The 18,489-nt window shown below is 47.8% G+C and overlaps 1 protein-coding gene across 2 annotated transcripts in view; it reads left to right on the forward strand.

Moving 5' to 3' along the window:
* Positions 1 to 2,701: 2,701 nt before the first annotated feature.
* Positions 2,702 to 18,489, forward strand: part of PIANP (PILR alpha associated neural protein) — a 33,001-nt gene continuing 17,213 nt past the window's right edge. Inside the window, exon 1 of one of the 2 annotated variants that reach the window (XM_053371711.1) lies at positions 2,702 to 3,348. The gene's annotated coding sequence lies outside the window, so the exon portion shown is untranslated. Of the gene's footprint in view, positions 3,349 to 4,009; positions 4,625 to 18,489 lie in introns of those variants that run through there. The other variant, XM_053371712.1, reaches the window with a different exon arrangement.

The following is an 18,489-nucleotide window of genomic DNA, read 5'->3' on the forward strand; positions in this document are numbered from 1 at the left end:
TAAAATAAAATAAAATCTGGGGACTTTCTTGCCAGCAATTGCTACTCTCTAGGGATAAACTCCTTTGGGTTTAATCATCTGATGAGGCATAAATAACTCCCTACATCACAGGAATATAGCAAGATGCCTTGCATTGAGTCAGACGATTATTGGTCCAACTAGCTCAATATTGTCTCTGCACTGATTGGCAGTGGCTCTCCAGGGCTTCATGCAGGGAATCTCTCCCGGCCCTAGCTGGGGATGCGAGGGATTGAACCCGAGGCCTTCTACCCACAAGGCAGATGCTCTCCCACTGAGATATTCTCTGTATCTCTCTCTCTCTCTCTCTCTCTCTCTCTCTCTCTTACCTGGACACCCCCAACTACAAGCTTCCGAGTTGGACACCTGCCATTTCCAAAATGCTGCAAGCCTCTTCCGATCCGAAACTGCCAGACCTACTAATTGGATGTGGTCAGAAAAGCCAGTTAAAACTGTTAGCCAGGCATATAGGTGCTGTGCTCCTGCTGAGCTTCTGTACTGATTTCCACGGGGCAGCAAAACTTCCAAGTAGCCAAATCAGCTCTGCCTCCCACTCTGCCACCTTTAAGTGTGCCTCCTGGGGCAGCTAAGCTCACATTGCCTCTGGAAAGGGCATTTTCTGCGCTTCCTTTATGCTGTTCATTGTGCGCAACCCATTGCTTTGTCCGCTGACTTGTGCCCCCTGTGCGGAAGGCTGCCCATGAGAGAGTGCAGCTGAAAAAGACTTCTCCGCCCCTCCTGTAGAGGGAGCTGTTGTTGTTGTTGAGTCGTTTAGTCGTGTCCGCCTCTTTGTGACCCCATGGACCAGAGCACGCCAGGCACTCCTGTCTTCCACTGCCTCCCGCAGTTTGGTCAAACTCATGCTGGTAGTCCAACCATGCCTTGGCGTGGCGAAGGGACTTCAATAACTCAGAGAAGCTATGAGCCATGACATGCGGGGCCACCCAAGATGGACAGGTCATAGTGGAGAGTTTTGACCAAACGTGATCTACCCTGCCAAGTATCCCTGCCAAGAAAACTCCATGGACAAAGACAACAGAGGGAGCTGCAGCCATTCGCAATTCCGTGGATGCCCATGGATGCAACTCCATGGATGCATTGCTCATCCTGTAGGAGGAGGAGCAGGGCTGTGCTTTTAGCTGTGCCCTGACATTGCTACTCTTTTCTGCAGCAACTGCATCGGAGAGCCTGGTTGTCTGCAGTGAAATCCCAAGGTGGGAGCACCTGCTGGTGCGGTCAGGACACCGAGGTTAACTGCAGGCAGACGCGTCGGGCCGTTGCAGAAGGAGGGGCAACTGGTGGGGTGGGGGCGGCTAAATGCACGGCCCTTCTTCAGCACAGCAAGGCTCTGCATGCAACTAATGCATAAATATAGCTACAGGCATCCAGGGAATTGTGGATGGCTGCAGCAGCTCCCTGTTGAGCAGCGACGAGAGGAAGTTTTGCAGGGCTTGCGATGCGAGCGATACTGCCCATGCGTGCTTGGAACATTCACAAGAACACCCCTCACACGATCGTACCTGCCTGCAGTCAACACGTGTGCAGCAGCACTCCCCATCCACTCTCTACCATTCCGAGCTTAGTCCAGGCGCTGGCTTTGGAACGCACCTCCTTCATGCAACCGCCTGCACACGTGCGCAGACCCTTTGAACGCGTGTGCAGCGCGACGTGTGAACAGCCTTAGAGTTTCAATGTTTCATTTGACAGCTTCCTTGTCGGGTGGGTGGGGGGCAGATCTTAAAGTGGTCCAGAGACTCCCCCGAGCCCCAGAGGTGTGTGACCGAGGGAGCCTTGAATTCCATCTCATGGCGAATACATATGCACGGTAATCTTATGGCGGAGACGGGACCCAAAATCCTCCTCCCTGGCCAGACACGCGAGTGCGCGCTCGGTGCATTCAGACTTCTAGCCACGCTCCGTCCCTCTTGCAAATCTCCCCCCCCACACACACACACACTCGGAAGGCTTCAAAAGAGAAGCAAGGAAGCGCAGGAGGCTCGCCTTTTTAAGGGGGGGGGTGAAGAAGGCGAAGATGAAGGAGGGCTGGGTATGGAGAGGGGGGGTCCCCTGGGGAAAAGCACCCCCGATTCCAGGGAGGAGACGAGGACGGCGGCGTGAGAGAGGGTCGCTAGAAGCGGGAGTGGCGGCGGCGGCGGAGGGAAGGAGGAGCGAGGCGGCTTCGTGGTGTGGAAGAAGCGCCACAGCAGCGGGACCGAGCTGCGGAGGGAGCAACGGGAGCAGCCATGGAGAGCCCAGCCCGGCAGCAGCCGCCGCCGCCGGGGAGGAGGAGAGCGCCAAGGGATGGTGGAGGGCAGGCCGAGCGGGCTCTCCTCCTGCCTCGCCTGTCCTCGCTGCCCCCGCCGCCCCTCGGCTCTCCCCCGTCTCTTCAGGGGCGGCGGCGCGCCAGGTCCCCTCGCTCTCTCCGGCCCTCCAAGTGCGCGCGGAGGCCGCTTTAGCCACAGGTGCTGCGCCCGGCAGGGCCCTTGGAGACGCCTCGCTCCCTAGCAACGCGGGGTGGGCTGGGGGGGGAGAGGGGGGACGCTGGGGGGAGCAGAAGCAATGTCTGCAGGGGCAGCAGGTCGTGTGAAGGGGGAAATATGAGGAGCAGAGCGCACACGAGAGACCTGGCTCCTTGCGCCACGGCAAGAGGTCCCGAGGCTACCAGGTGGGGCGAGCCCCACACATCCCCTCCCCGCCCCCGTTGCCCTGGACGGAACCCTTCGCGCTCCTCCCAAAAGCGGGAGGCGGACCTCTCATCTTGCTTGGGAACACTCTGCACATGCCCAGAGGCACGCTGATAAGGAAAACCCTTGCGCTCTGGGGCGCCCCCAGGGCTGTGGGAGAGGCTGCTGCCCCAGCTGCAGACGGGGCGCGGGTGGCGCGATCTGCTGCCCCTCCGTCTCCTTCCAAAGGGCTTTGGAGCGCGCTCGGGGGCTGCCTCCTCTCCCCCCCCCCGGCTCCGGTAGCCCCTCCCCGAGAGGACCCCTTCCTTCCCTCCCTCCCTGGCGCCCTCCTGCCCGTTCATTCCCTCGCCGGCTGCACGAAGAGGCGCCCGCCCCGCGCGCCCGTCCTCCCGCTCGAGGGGGCGGCCTCTGGTGGCGCGCCGAGCAGGCGGGGGTCCAGCCCGTCGCCGGCAGCCCGAGGGTTAACCGCGGCCGGCGAGCGAGCGAGCGAGACAGACGGACGGGCGGACAAGACAGCCTCGGCAGAAGAGGCTGGCGCGCAGTCCGCGCTGTAGCCTCGCCGAGCCCAGAGATGGGAAGCGACGGCGGCGGCGGCACGCGGGCTCCCCCAAGCCCGGCGGCGTCCCCCCTCGCCGCCGCGGGGAAGGTGAGTGGCGGGCGGGCGGGCGGGCGGGCTCCCGGGCGCGCTGTCCGGCGGGGACGGAGCGGGGGCTTTCGGCTCCGGCTCTCCTCCGCCGTCGCGCCTTCGCTTCCCCACGGAGAGAGGGCTGCGGATGGGGCGGCGGCGGGGCGTGCTCGGGCTGCCGCCCCTCTTAGGTCAACGTTTCCCAAACGGGGCGGCTGCGGGTCGCTCCTGTCGGGTCCGGAGCTGCCCGCCTTCCGCGGGGCTCCAGTGCGTCGGGGGGAGGCGCAGAGGCGAGGGGCTGCTCGGTGGGGGAACGGGGTCCACTCGAGTCCCGGTTTTGTTTTCCGTGGGGGCGGGGGAATTCTCTGTTTTCCTGTGGAAGTAAGAAAGGGTGGTGGTTTAGAAGATGTGAGATAAAGGGGTTTCTGTGGGGTCTGAGGGAGAGATCCCCCCCCGGTGGGTTCCACAATGTGAAAAAGCAAATGTGTTTTTGTGTGGTTGTTTCGTGGACTTCGTGGCTTTCCTGCGTGGAGAGAGAGAGATCTGGAGAGCCCTGGGGCGCCTGGTCTGTGGAGCTTGGTGGACCAAGGAGGGATGTTCTGTTCAGTGCAGTGTGCTCTGTGTGTGTCTGTGTGTCTGTCTGTCTGTCTGTGTGTGTGTGTGTGTGTATGAGAGAGAGAGACAGATCAAGGATGCTTCCTTTGATGAAGGAAAACAAGCTCCTTCTGGGTTTGTACTTGCCAGCCTCATCTGGTCCTATCCAGCAGCCTTGCCCCAGCTCCATGAGCAACTCTGGCTCCAGCTCCCCGCAGCTCTTGACATGCATGATGCACCCAGACCTGTTGTGCCTAAAGAACAACTGTGACCAAGCAAGGCAAGGAGGAATGTCAGGGAGGGAGGAGTGTGATAACTTGAGCCCCTCTTGTGCACCGGCCAGGGTGGGTGTCCTGCAAAAAGTCCAGAGCCAGGGCAGCAATGAATGCGTCACACACAGCAACACAATGCGAGGAAATCTTCCAGACTGCTTGTGGATGCCCTTGGGGGGAATTCAGCCCCTCTGGGAGGGGCCTCATTGCTGTGCTTGGACAGCCCCTTCCCAAACACAGGAAAATGCATTTGGCTCCCAGGATTTGCAGTGCCACCCTAGGCATGTTTACGCAACCCGCTCAGTTCAATGGCACTTATTCTCCCAAGTGCGCGCGCGCTGGACTGTGCTTTTTGCTGTTGCAAGAGGTGGAAGAACAAAGCTTGCTGACATCCGTAGGCACGTTAGGATTCCAGGCCATCTGATCCACAGGTAGGTGGTAGTGAGGTTTGCTTTGTCAGCTGTTGAACATCGAACTGCTTTCCCCAGCAAGATTTGAGGCTAACACTTCCCCAGCTTCTTGCCTTCAACAGAAGCAACACCATCATAGGGTGAGATAGCTCTTTGCTTCACAACCTCAGCAAGCAAAGGCTGGAGGATTGCTGTAAACAGTGCATTAGCCACCATCAACATGAAGTCACAGCCCAGCTTTGGAGCACAGCAGGGACACACACTTTGGGACAGCACCAGCATTCGTATTCTTAGTCCCAGTTTTTCCACCTCTATAGAGTGTCAGATCTGTAGACGAACATAAGAAATGCCTGTTTGGTTCAGGCCAAGGGTCGCTCGAGCCCAGCATGGTCCCCAAAAGTAGCAGGGGAGGCTCACTGTGAGGCACAATGTAATACAGCTGTGCAGTGTCCAGCAACTGGAGGTAGACTGTACCCAGCCATGGAGGGTCTCTTTAGCTTGCCTTGGCTAGTCCTGTCTTCCATGAATTTGAGTATTTCTTTAGCCTCTAAGCTAGAAGCTGTCTCTGCATGTTCTGGTAATGAATTCTGTAAGCTAATTTATTGTGTGTTATGTGAAGAGCTACTTTTTTTTTGGTCTGTCCTAAATCCGCTGCCACTGAGAGAAAGAAATAAGGTTCCCTATGTACTCCCACACCATTCATAATCATGTTCACCTCTATCATGCTCCCTGTTAGGCGTCTTTCCCCTCGAATTCCCTTTTCCTTTCTTCAGAACATAGCAGGATCCATCACTGCAAATCTTCAGCCACACACACCAGCAGTTGGTTTTTGATACTCCCACTCCTACTGATTAAGAGTAGCAGTCTATTCATCTGAAGTCTAGGCCAGTGTGGGATTCAGAACAATGGTGCAGAATCACACCCACTGTCTCTAGGCTCTAGGGCCAGTTTTCCTTCTGCCCACATTGCTATATTTGTATGACTATTGAACATCCTTGCATGCATCTGAAAGCCAGGAGAGACCAGTGAAAATTTGTCTGTATAGATTTCTGGCTGAGCTTAGAGTAATTAGGGTCTTCCTTAAGACATCTTGGCAGCTGATGCAAAAAATCCAAATGGCTACACTAATGGCAAAATCAGTCCAGACATTCTCCAGCATGCGATCCATTGAAATTAATCCAAGTGTGGCAGAGCACATGGAGTTCTCTTGTGCAGCTCAGAGGGTCTTGCACAGGAGAATTTCCTGGCTGATTGTGCCCTGTGGTTCAGGTCTATCTTTCAGTCTGCATTACTATGATGGTGGCAGAAATCTGCCACCTTGAGGCAGGAGCCACACCTTTCCTCATGGTAGGGCCTCAGGGTTTTACTTCTGAATAGATATGTACAGGACTGAGCTGGAGATAAAAAGCCTCTGTTTACTGTAAAAAGAAAATGCACAGAAATTCTGGGAGCCTAGGCAAAAGCATACGAGACTCAGATAAATATTGTTATGTCAGGGAACAGTCAACTGTGAGATTAATAAGGGAAAGTGACATCTCACTGATCTACCCGAATTCTCTGAAGATGTCAGGCAGCATGTAGAACAGGGCGACCCAGTTGATTTAGTGCAATTGGATTTTCAGAAGCGTTTGACAAAGCCCTTCATCAAAAGCTCTTAAGAAAACAAACTCCTCCTGGAATAAGAGGGACGATCTTTTTGTGAATCAGTAATGAGTTGTCGTTGGGGGTTTTTTTTATTAAAAAAAGATGGAAACTCAAAACATATTTTTTCAGCATATTGTTCTGGCGTAAGCCCTATTTTTTTTGAAGGTACTTAGGTTGTTGTTGTTGTTTTAAATCACCATGGGGGCACCATTTGGATTTTCTGCCTCAAGCACCGGAATGCGTTTTCTGTCCTGTGTTGAGAGATGTGCTGTGCTGAGGACTAGAACGATGAGAGGGTCAGCATCACACCGAAAGGCTAAATAGGAAAGTGGGAGCAAGCATCTGTGCATCAAAGAAGCGATGTTAAACATATTCAACAGTGACCTCAAGAAAGGAAGGGAGGGATACTGAGGTGGAAACATTTTACAGCTGGCAAAGCTTTAAAGTCCAGAGCAGATTGCTGTCTTCTGGAAGGTCATTACACAACTGGGTGACTTTAGCAATAAAATGGCAGATGAAATTCAGTGTTGGAAATTGCAAAGTAATACACGCTGAGGGGGAAGGAGGGCGGGGGAGAGGGAGGGTCCGTATTAGAACTATTCCAATAAAAAGAGAGCACATATTTTAATGTCACCGTGTGGATCGAAGGTGTATTTGCACTTCTCTGTTCGGGGCTGATCTTCCTCCACCCGCAGCTCAACCTGATGTTGCAGAGCAAGGGAGGACAGGGGCAGAGGAAGGCAGCTAAAATGATCAGTGAGATGAAACAGCTTCCATAATAGACTTGAGGCTCCTTGAGCCAGATGACAGGAAGACGGTGCAACAGAAGCACATGAGAAAATCATCAATGCTGTGAAGTAAGTTGATGGGGAGCGGCTGTTAATTTTACCTGGGCTCAATAATGCAAAAACAGCCGAGAACCTGAAGAGACGCAGGCAGAAGAGTCTAAACAAAATACTCAGTTTGATCCATGAATCAAATTTGCCACAGAATGTTTCGAGAACAGAAAATAAAACTCTTTAAAAAAAAGGATTTAAAAATTCCCGGAGGGGGGAAAAATGTCAGTAGCTATTAGACAAGACAGTCAGGGAATACAAACTAATGCTGGGGGTGTTTCTAAAATCTCCCAACAGCTAGAAGCTATGAGTAAATGACAGGAATTGGGTTACTGCTCAATTGCTCCTTATTTTAATCTGAAGCACTGAGCAAAGGTGGGTGTTCTGGCATAAGTAGGTAAACTGTTGATTTATGCATGCATAACTTTTGCTCCTAAATGATCTCATGAAAGCCCTTGTAAGCTTCAAGTTACCTCTTGAAATATTTCTGGAAAATGGGGAGGATGCAAGGAGCTGCCTTGAAGCGACTCTAATCGACAGTCCAGCTACCTTGTAATGTTGTTGAACCAGGCAGGCATGTCTTGGATCATGAACTGGAAATTCTGGGAGCCCTGAAATACTTCCAATAACAATAATGCTTAGCATTTATATGGAATTTTTTTATTGCTTTGCACAGATTACCTTATCTTTACAACACGCCTGTATGGTAAAGGTAAAGGGACCCCTGACCATTAGGTCCAGTCGTGACCAACTCTGGGGTTGCGGCGCTCATCTCCCTTTATTGGCCGAGGGAGCCGGCGTACAGCTTTCGGGTCATGTGGCCAGCATGACTAAGCCGCTTCTGGCGAACCAGAGCAGCACATGGAAACGCCGTTTACCTTCCCGCTGGAGCGGTACCTATTTATCTACTTGCACTTTGACGTGCTTTTGAATTGCTAGGTTGGCAGGAGCAGGGACTGAGCAATGGGAGCTCACCCACCGGAGCAGTACCTATTTATCTACTTGCACTTTGACGTGCTTTCGAACTGCTAGGTTGGCAGAAGCAGGGACCGAGCAACGGGAGCTCACCCTGTCGCGGGGATTCGAACTGCCGATCTTCTGATCGGCAAGTCCTAGGCTCTGTGGTTTAACCCACAGTGCCACCCGTGTCCCTCCCTGTATGGTAGGTCAATATTATTATTTTGAGATTGCAGGTGTAGGAAGGCTGAGGGAGTGGCATTGAGTGAGGTCATGGCAGAGGAGAGATCCAAACCAGGTTCTGTCTGACTACGATCTCAATCTCTTTAGCCACTATGCTAAAGTAACTTTCAACCGTTGGCCTCATATATATGACAAACATTTACTCTGCTACCAAGGTAAAAAAGGTGCAGTCTGCATCTCTTCACAGGTCCTAGCTAAGGTTAATCCAGGAATGAAAAAGGCACCAAGCATATCTTATTTCACTGCTCCACCGAAGCAAGGAAAATTAAACAAGAGTGTGTTAATTAATTAAACATCTGACTGAAAGACATGATTCTCAGTTGTGTGTGTGCGTGCGTGCACACTCACACAATTCTCACAGCCTTCTGTTAAATTTCCTACAGTTATTTTTTGAAGAGTTCATGACGAACTCATGCAATTAATTGTCTCAAGATGTGGAGAAGCCACAATGTTAGGTGGCATAAAAACAACAACCCAAAGGATTGGACAGATTCCTGGAGGAATGTTGGCTGTCATGGGTACCTAATGCTACCTCCATTCAGTGAGTTCTTGCTGTAGCACTGCTGGTGCTCTGTTGTCAGACAGGAGAGTAGGGAGAAATGGGAGAGAAGATGTGGGTTAGGCTCATTCTAAGATAATAGTCACTGTCCAATCACTCCAACAGACAGACACATGTAGCAGTGGGACGGACAGCTCTGTGTTGTTTATTGCTGAAATAGATTTCTTTATTTCTGAAACATTCCAGATCAGCAGAATACAAGTTGTAATCAAGTATTAAAATTGTATCCCCCTAGTAAGAAAGCATTGATTAGTGCAATTTTTTTCCTTGCAAAAGGTCTGTCGAAAAAGGTTTACTTCCATGAAAACTTGTTTGTGTTCACCAAACACAAGTGTTAATAAAAGATTGCAATTTTATTCTTTATTACAAAGTATCGAAACCCAGCTATTGTTGAATTTTCAGTCAACTAATAGCTTGGTGAGGGTTGAAGCTGGAGCAAGTTATGGAAAGGGAGGATAAGTTTAGAAGTGATTGTGGGTTGAAACAAACACGCCTGGTTCACAACCGTACTTCGAAAGCCTCAATGGGAGGATTTAGAAAGGGAAATGCGAGTTTCTTATCTGATCTCCACTATCCCTTGGCAGATCTTACTCAGTTTGCTTTGAAACAGTCATTTAGGCTTTCCACATAGTGTCCTTGACATTGTGTCACTACTGTTTTGTTTTATCTTTAATAAGGAAAGGGAAAGGACAGGACAGGAGTAAGCCTCAAATTCACATCCACACCTCATTTTAAAGGCTTCAAACAAGGGTGTTGTTGTAATGAAACATTGGGCTCTGGACACGTCAGGTTCATTGATTGGTTCAACACTAGCTATTTTCTGTGGAATTGCCACACTTGGTTCACTCACTTTTTATGAACCATCTATATGACATCATAGGGACGCGGGTGGCGCTGTGGGTTAAACCACAGAGCCTAGGACTTGCTGATCAGAAGGTCGGCGGTTCGAATTCCCGCGACGGGTGAGCTCCCGTTGCTTGGTCCCTGCTCCTGCTAACCTAGCAGTTCGAAAGAACGTCAAAGTGCAAGTAGATAAATAGGTACCGCTCTGGCGGGAAGGTAAACGGCATTTCCATGTGCTGCTCTGGTTCGCCAGGAGCGGCTTGGTCATGCTGGCCACATGACCCGGAAGCTGTACGCCAGCTCCCTCAGCCAATAAAGCGAGATGAGCGCCGCAACCCCAGAGTTGGCCACGACTGGACCTAATGGTCAGGGGTCTCTTTACCTTTATATGACATCATAATGGAATTGCTGTTTTCCAACACCACCCTAAGTCTCCCATCTCTTTTTAAAGGTCAGAGAAAAAAAGAAAGTATAGCACATAGTTAGCTCCATTTAGCAGTGGTTTTACTTTTTTATACTCTTTCAATTTGCACATAAGCAATTTTTCCACTTACATTTTTAAAAAATCAATGGTGCTTAAAATAAAAATCATTTTAGCACACAAATGTAGACATTTTTAATAAAAAAAATAAGCATGTTGGCTTTCCATTCAGCACCATTTTAGAGAGTTGGTTTAAAAAATAAATAAATCATTTAAGTTGCACTCAAAATACTTTTTAGTCTATATTTTAAGTAAACGTTATAAAAATATTTATGCAGTAGCATGTAAATGAAAGACTGCTTGAGTGCAAAATTTAAAATTGATTTAAAAATAAACATGCTGCTGCTAAAATGGCTTAGATGTATTGCCACTTGCGCATGGGCTAGATCACACCCAATAGTGTGGGCAGAACATGGTTGCTAGTTGAGACCAAAAACTGCTAGTTTAGAAGCACTTCAAGACGCTCCAGTTCTGCCTCACTCTTGCTGTGCTGTAAGAGCCATAAATCTAGGTCTCATGCTTCGGTGAAATGTTTCTCTCGGCTTCTGAAGAATCCTAGTCAGAGGTGGTTATATCATCACATTGGTACCTCTTAGTGCAGTAGCATCTGTGGCACAGGAAGCTATGACATGTTGGTATCTGAGGCAGGCTTTGGGATGACTGTCTGTGTTAAGCATGTAGCTCACTGTGGATTTAATGAGCACCTTTAAAAAGCCTTTCAGGTAGTTTCACATGATATTACAAAGCTCGATAAATCTAGGCAGTTGGCTGATAGCTCATAACCTGTAAAGAACAGTTGACTCACTGATAACGTGGGAAGATGAAGCAATGAGTGAAGCTTCTGGCAGCGATTGCCCTAGGCCATCTTCAATATTTTCATCAATATTGTGGTCACCTGTTTGTTTTTTTGGAAAGGGGACAATACCACTTTACCAGAGATTGGCTGTGTGCATTTAACAGTTCTGCATGAGACTGTGATATTCTGCACAGACCTCAGGTTCCTTATGGCTATGAAGACAAGGCTGCAAGTGTGCGCGAAACGATGAAGGAAATATCAGGTGCCCATAAAGATGGCTGAATGAAATTTCTAAGGGTCATTGGAATTTGATTTCAATTAACTCCCCAGACCTCTTTGCCCTTCCCCACGATGATTAGGAGATGTAGAATAAATTTTGCAAAGGGAGAAAAATATGAAAAGATGCACACATTTTATGGAAACAACAAAGAGTCCTGTAACACCTCAAAGACTAAGACATTTTTAAATGGTATAAGTAGGAATTTTAACACTACACATAGATCTGAGTAGGGAGAAACATCCAGTTTGGTGCTCTACCTTTTAAAATACACCAACAAACCACACAAAGTTCACAGGAGAGCTGCAAAGAGGATCAGGGATGTGTTGTGCAAGAAAAATGCAGGGGAAATGAAGAAAGCGAGCATGTTTAGCAAAGACCAGAAAAGGGTGATGGGAAAATGTGTGTACAGTTTATATCCAATTTAATGGTGTAGAACTTAGGATCTTGAAGTAAGGGGAAAACCAATTTCCTTAGGACAGTAGAGCGAAATGCATTTAGCAAGCAGGGTGGTCAGTTATGCATCACTAAAAAAGAGGGCACCGATTTGCATAAAATTTGCATGTGCTAATTTATACAGCTAGAAGTAAATTTAGAAACAATTTTCTATAATTTAAATAGAGATGCACTACAGCTCCCCATAGTGGGAAAAACTTTGACTAGGTGACCTGCTATGAGCCTGGTTGCTAATTTATATGACTAGAAGTAAATTTAGAAACAATTTTCTATAATTTAAATAGAGATGCACTACAGCTCCCCATAGTGGGAAAAACTGCATAGGTGACCTGCTATGAGCCGCCTTAGTCTGCTGCCCAGGAGCGACTTCAAGGCCCTGCTCCCCTCTAATGACGATTAATCTTTAAACTGGAAATAGAAAAAAGTCCTCAGGAAAGTAGGACATTCGGCCACCTTATTAGTGGAGAAAAGATGAATAACATACATAAAGGAGAACTTCTGAGCCATAAAAACTGACAAACTACAGCAGATACTATATGCATTCAAATTATTTAGGGCCAATGAGACACAAGGAGCCAGCGAAAGAGAGGGAGGTCCAACTGTAGTACCAAAAGCATGGCTTAGAGTTAATTGGTGATGGCAGCCTTAAAAGCTTCCAAAGGGAAGTAAAAGAAGAAGAAGAGGCACGTGCCAGCTTGACATTTAAATAAATAGTTTGGAACTTTAAAAGAAAAAGAGATATGAAATGCCAGGGCTTGCTCAAGACATGGTTGCACCTGAGACAGACCCTAGAATGACAATTCCCTTCCCACCAGGGAAGAAATGGTGAGGGAAGATCATCAGGGAAAAAGTAGGGGGAAGAAAGATCAACACTGGGATTTACTGCCTTGGTAGATCTTGCTGCCTGAGGCAGATGTCTCACCTTGCCTCATGGGTGGGCCGGCCCTATGAAATATACAGTAGGCCTAGCTAGAGCACAAGTTTGCTGTAGACTGAAAAGAAAAGCTGAAGTAAGTTATAGGCTCAGTTTACACGTAACACTAAGCCAAACCATGACTTTGCTTCTCCTCCAGACCTGCGGGTGTTGCACTGCTGTGAGCTAAGTCATGGTTTGGCTTGGCGTTAGGTCTAAACCGAGGTCTGTGGTTTATCTCACTCCAGGCAAACCACAACCTGTAGCCAAGGTTTGTTCAGTGGCTCACTACTTTTTGGTTTCCATGGCTTGGGGAGGTAAAACATCAGTTTCACCAGTTTCAGACATACTGTAATGCTAAGCCAAGCTGTGGCTTAGCTCACAATATTGCGACAACGGTGAGATCAGAGCAGGAACATAGCAGCCACCATCTTCCCTCCAGAAGCTTGCACGACTGCTCATTCACACACAGCCATGGTTTGGCTTAGCGTTGCATGTGGACCGGGTCATAGGGTGGCGTCAATTGAAAATAAACTTCAGGAATTGCAGTGGTTACAACGTGATAATGTATGTGAAGTGTTTAAATATTTAGCAAGAAATGGCATATAAATGTCCCTACAATGCATTAACCATGAGGTTTGTGCTCTTTCCTTCTGAGAGTTACTGCTTTCTGCTCACTCCACCACCTGACACTCATTTGGAAGAGAAAGAGAGAGGGAACAAATATCTGTCTATCTCCTTGCCTACCTATAGGGTGCCAATGTGTCCTGCTTTACAAAGGACACTCCTCTGTTTTGAAAGGCTCTTAGAAGTCAGTTCTCTGTTTGAAGGTGTCCTCTACTTGACAACTGCCCAGTCCAAGTCTGGCTTAAAGATAAGAAACATAAAAAGGGAGAGCAAGAAGCCTTGAAGTTGCCCCTCAACAGTCATGAGTACGTGGACATCAGATTTAGCAGGCACACAAGTCCCCTGATGTCTTCCCCACTTTGGTGAAATGTATTGCATTTCTATTGTAATCGCAGCAATTTCTGAATTTGCTCCTGTATATTTTTTTTAAACCACGTGTTTTTCTTAATGTTCTCCCCTCCTTTCTTTTGGTAGTGCACGCCCACTTTTTGACAATAAGTGAGCTCCCGTTGCTCGGTCCCTGCTCCTGCCCACCTAGCAGTTTGAAAGCACGTCAAAGTGCAAGTAGATAAATAGGTACCACTCCGGCGGGAAGGTAAACAGCATTTCCGTGCGCTGCTCTGGTTCGCCAGAAGCGGCTTAATCATGCTGGCCACATGACCTGGAAGATGTACGCCGGCTCCCTCGGCCAGTAAAGCGAGATGAGCGCCGCAACCCCAGAGTCTGTCACGACTGGACCTAATGGTCAGGGGTCCCTTTACCTTTACCTGACCACCTGATTTACCTGTTGAGAAAAAGTGATCTCCCACCTGAAGCCTGAAGCAATGCAGCCACTTGCTTGGGAAGTGGTGGGCTTGCAAAAAAGAATGCTGTAGCCATGGATAGATGGGTTGGGCTAGATGACGTTTGAGGTCACTTCCACGATCTGCTGTTTTTGGTGAGCTAAGCCTCTGTGACAGAAGCACCAAACACACATGCGGCAGAGGAGGATTGGGATCAGCAACTGCAAGGAACAGCAGTCTAGTATATTGCGCTTGGGGAAGGTCGTGAGGTGAGGGGAGTCTCTGCCATTAGGGTAGAAGACAATGTGTGGCAAACAATACTGGGTTTACCTAGCAGGGTGATAAAAGACGTTGGAAAAGAAAATTTGAGCCAGGTAGTGTGTAACCTCATGTACACCATCTGATTATTAAACAATCAGTCATAGCTGGAAATGGTTGAAAAAGCTTTGGGTTTGAGGCAGGTTGTGAGGTGTTTCAAAACATCTGTGGAGGAGGCAAGTCAGCATTTGATGCCACAGCAAACATGAATCGTGAGAATAAGGTCTTGAAGAACTGCTGTTAGACGACGATTCAAGGCCTAGCAGCCAAATGTGTGAGGGGGAAAGTAGAACTGAGGGAAGTGGCCAAGAAAACTTCGGGTTTTGCTGGAAGCTTCTGGCAGAATCAATTACAGAATGGCAGAGCGAGGTTTCTGCTTTAATAACAGGTGTCCCAGCTGCCCTAGACGGTATCAGAAAAGTGAATCTGGCTTAAAAGCAACATTTTAATTAAATGTGAGTTTTCTTCTAAAGAACACCCCTCAATTTTACACTATATGTGGAGAAGAAACTATTAAACCATCGAAAATGGATGCAGAGTAATTCATCACAATCAGCATAAGGTAATACGTTTTATTCCTTCCTCTAAATTCTATCTCAAAGCTCACATTTTCCTAACCGCCCCCCCGCCCCTTCCTACTCGGCCTTCATCCCCCCCTTTAACATAGATAAGAGCTGCACACACACACACCATATTTTTGAAGCACACACACCCAAGAATCCTGGGGAATATAGTTTATCCTTCACGGAGCTACAATTCCCAGCACACTTAACAAGCTATAATTCCCAGGATTCTTGGGGGGGGGGATATGTTTTAAATGTGCTTTAAATGTAAGGTGCATATGCATCCTGTTAAGTTGTGGGTGAACATATCAGACGACACAGCGATTCTTCAAACAGCTCTTGTTTATTCAGAGGCCAGGACAGAACTGAACTGAAGGGTTCAGTCAGCCTGCTTATATAGAGCTCCAGTACAATGTAACTGTAACAATTTTCTAAAACTATCCAATCACTGAACATCACTTTCGATCCCTTATTTGCATAACTATCTACAGTATCCCCCTGCTGGCCCAGGGTGAGTACATAACACATCCAGTCTAAGTGTGAGTAAGCACACCTTCTCCCAGTCCTTTTATTAGGTTTGCCTTGCTCTTCTTGCTAACCTTTTCTCTTCCCACGTACTGATACAACGAGAGAGAGAGAAAGAGGGAGATTCCTGTGTGGAAGGTGACTGCATCTTTTGACGCAGACGGTAATGGAATCATAGAATTGTAGAGTTGGAAAAGGAACCATGAGGGTCATCTAGTTCAACCTCCTGCAGTGCAGGAACTTTCTGCCCAACATGGGGCTCGAACCCGCGGCCCAGACGTTAAGAGTCTCATGTTCTACCAACTGAGCTTCCCAATTTGGCGATGGTGGGGCAATACTAATATGTGACTGGAAGTGGACCATTAGTTGTAAGTGCTTTGGGGCAAGCTGTGTGGTGTGTGTGTGCGCACACACACACACACACACACACACACAAGCACTTGAGCTGCAAAGTGCCATGTACATCAATATGATTCTTGCCCCAGTTGATGTGTTTATTACAGTCTGACACTGCACCTTTAAAGCACATTCGAAGTACAGTGGTACCTCGGGTTAAGTACTTAATTCGTTCCGGAGGTCCCTTCTTAACCTGAAACTGTTCTTAACCTGAAGCACCACTTTAGCTAATGGGGCCTCCCGCTGCTGGAGCACAATTTCTGTTCTCATCCTGAAGCAAAGTTCTTAACCCGAGGTACTATTTCTGGGTTAGCGGAGTCTGTAACCTGAAGTGTATGTAACCTGAAGCGTATGTAACTCAAGGTACCACTGTACACTTTCCTCTCTAAATAATTCTGGGCACCGTAGCTACAATCCCCAATAACCCTTAACAAACCACAGTCCCCAGAATTCTCTGAAGCCGGTGGAAACATGCTTCAAATTTGCTTCGAAGATCGCAATAGTGTTCAACGCAGCATAAATATTTTGTGACATATGACTCTGTGAATGCTATAGGTGGTGCCTGTGTTGTCATTGATTGCTAATAACACTGCCCTAGCCCTCCCCTGTGCCTGGGCTCTTAATTTTTTTATTTTAAATGTCGCTTTTACTCCTGTAGAGGCAAGCACTTCCCTTGCTATGCCGCTTAAACTGGCAAGTGCTTGTGTATCCTTTCAGAAATAAGATGTCAACAGCAATGCCCTGATCTTCCATTTTGTGAAATGCCACCCCCCACATCCACGAGTCCCCTTTTTATATAGGGCTCATTCATTTAGGGCACTTCATTACATGGGCACACACGGCTCTCTGCTTATACCCCCAGCTGTATGTGTCACTAGGGGGGTGGCAGAGGCTAGCAGGGCAAGGGCCCCCTTGCATATGTACAGTTCTGCACATAGTTCCAGTTACAGAAAGGTAGCCGTGTTGGTCTGCCATAGTCAAAACAAAAATTTTTTTTCCTTCCAGTAGCACCTTAAAGACCAACTAAGTTAGTTCTTGGTATGAGCTTTCGTGTGCATTTCGTGTGTATTTGAAGAAGTGTGCATGCACACGAAAGCTCATACCAAGAACTAACTTAGTTGGTCTTTAAGGTGCTACTGGAAGGAAAATTTTTTTTAGTTCTGCACATGTGAGAGATGAATCATTCCCTTAGCTTCCCACCCCCTTTCTGAAGGTTGTGTGTTCCCCCCTCTCAATGAAGAAGCACAAATCTCTCATGATTTTTTAACAGCAATAATGGACTATCACCTGCAGCTGGGGCTCCTCTCTCTCTCTCTCTCTCTCTCTCTCTCTCTCTCTCTCTCTCACACACACACACACACACACACACACACACACACAGTGTTCCTTGCCCCCTCCAATGCACATGCAGGAACAGCAACTCACACTGGCGCACGGTACTAGAATTAGTGCAACGTGGAAAATAAAATCCTTTTAAAAAGGGAAAAAAGGCTTTCCAGAATGTATCCTGTCCTAAATATAATGAGAGCCTGAAGTTGGTTTTTTGGACATGATGAAGATAGATGCTGCAGGGGAAAAGAAGAAAGAATTCAGAAGTGAGCTATGGAGAGGATAAAAAAGATCTGAAGGCAAGTCTTATGAGGGTGGGCCAAAAGCTCCTGGTGTGGCTTGCCTGGAGAAAAGAAGATTAAGAAGGGGTATTTAAATATTTAAGAGAATTTTAGAAAGAAGATGGGGAGCAAATGTTCACCCTGTTCAGTGATGTAATGAGTTTAAGGGAGAGGCAGGTAGCTTTCGGCTAAGCATGGGGGAAAGGCTGCCTGAATTCAAGCGATGGAAAATAACTGCCCAGAGAGGATTCAGAATCTGCATTCTTGGAGAAAGGGCCTCAAATGGCTTCTGAGGGGGCGTTTTATGCTTTGAATAACCGTAATTTATGTACCACATTTCAGGGGTTCAAAGCACACGTTTGGGTTGTAAGCCCCTTGAGATAGGGACCTGCCCTCTTGTACTCTCTAATGGTGCCATATTAACCAAACAAATAATTGCAGAGGGAAATAGATCTATGACCCACGTGTCGGTAATTAATAAAAGAATCAGCTGGACTCCTGGATTCAAAATGCAGGGCATAATACACTCTCCGGTGGGAGAAAGACCCCAGCAGAGTTTAAAACAGTCACAAGGTCAAGCAGCAGTATAGTGTGGGTATAACAGGCTGTTAGACCCTTTTATATATTCTGTTTGCTTACAGTGCTTTCCCCATTTCTGCTTCTCTTGCAATGAACAAACCACACTCTTCAAAGCTTTACTTACAAAATCCTAAAGTATGATTCATGTGTTATTCCATGCAGCAGCAAGGAGAACACAGGTAGAATTCCCTTGGGTACAAAGTACCAAAAGATGGTTTCAAGCAGGCAAGCTCAGACACTTTCTTCCTGGTCAGTTCCATGGTGTGAAGAAGAGCGATGAAAGAATATTTATTTCCTCCCCCATTGGAGATGAGGGAGTGTGACCTAACTGAGTCTAGCATTACAACTTTGTGGTCTTTAACCCCTTCATGCATTAACTATCCCTATGCCTGCTAGTTTACTTTGACTACAAATTCCCCACAGTAATAACATTACAGTCATTCTTTCTGCAATGCTTATCACATACATTGTTTCTGTAATC

This window comes from Podarcis raffonei, chromosome 17 (assembly GCF_027172205.1).
Source record: "Podarcis raffonei isolate rPodRaf1 chromosome 17, rPodRaf1.pri, whole genome shotgun sequence".
Lineage (NCBI taxonomy): Eukaryota > Metazoa > Chordata > Lepidosauria > Squamata > Lacertidae > Podarcis > Podarcis raffonei.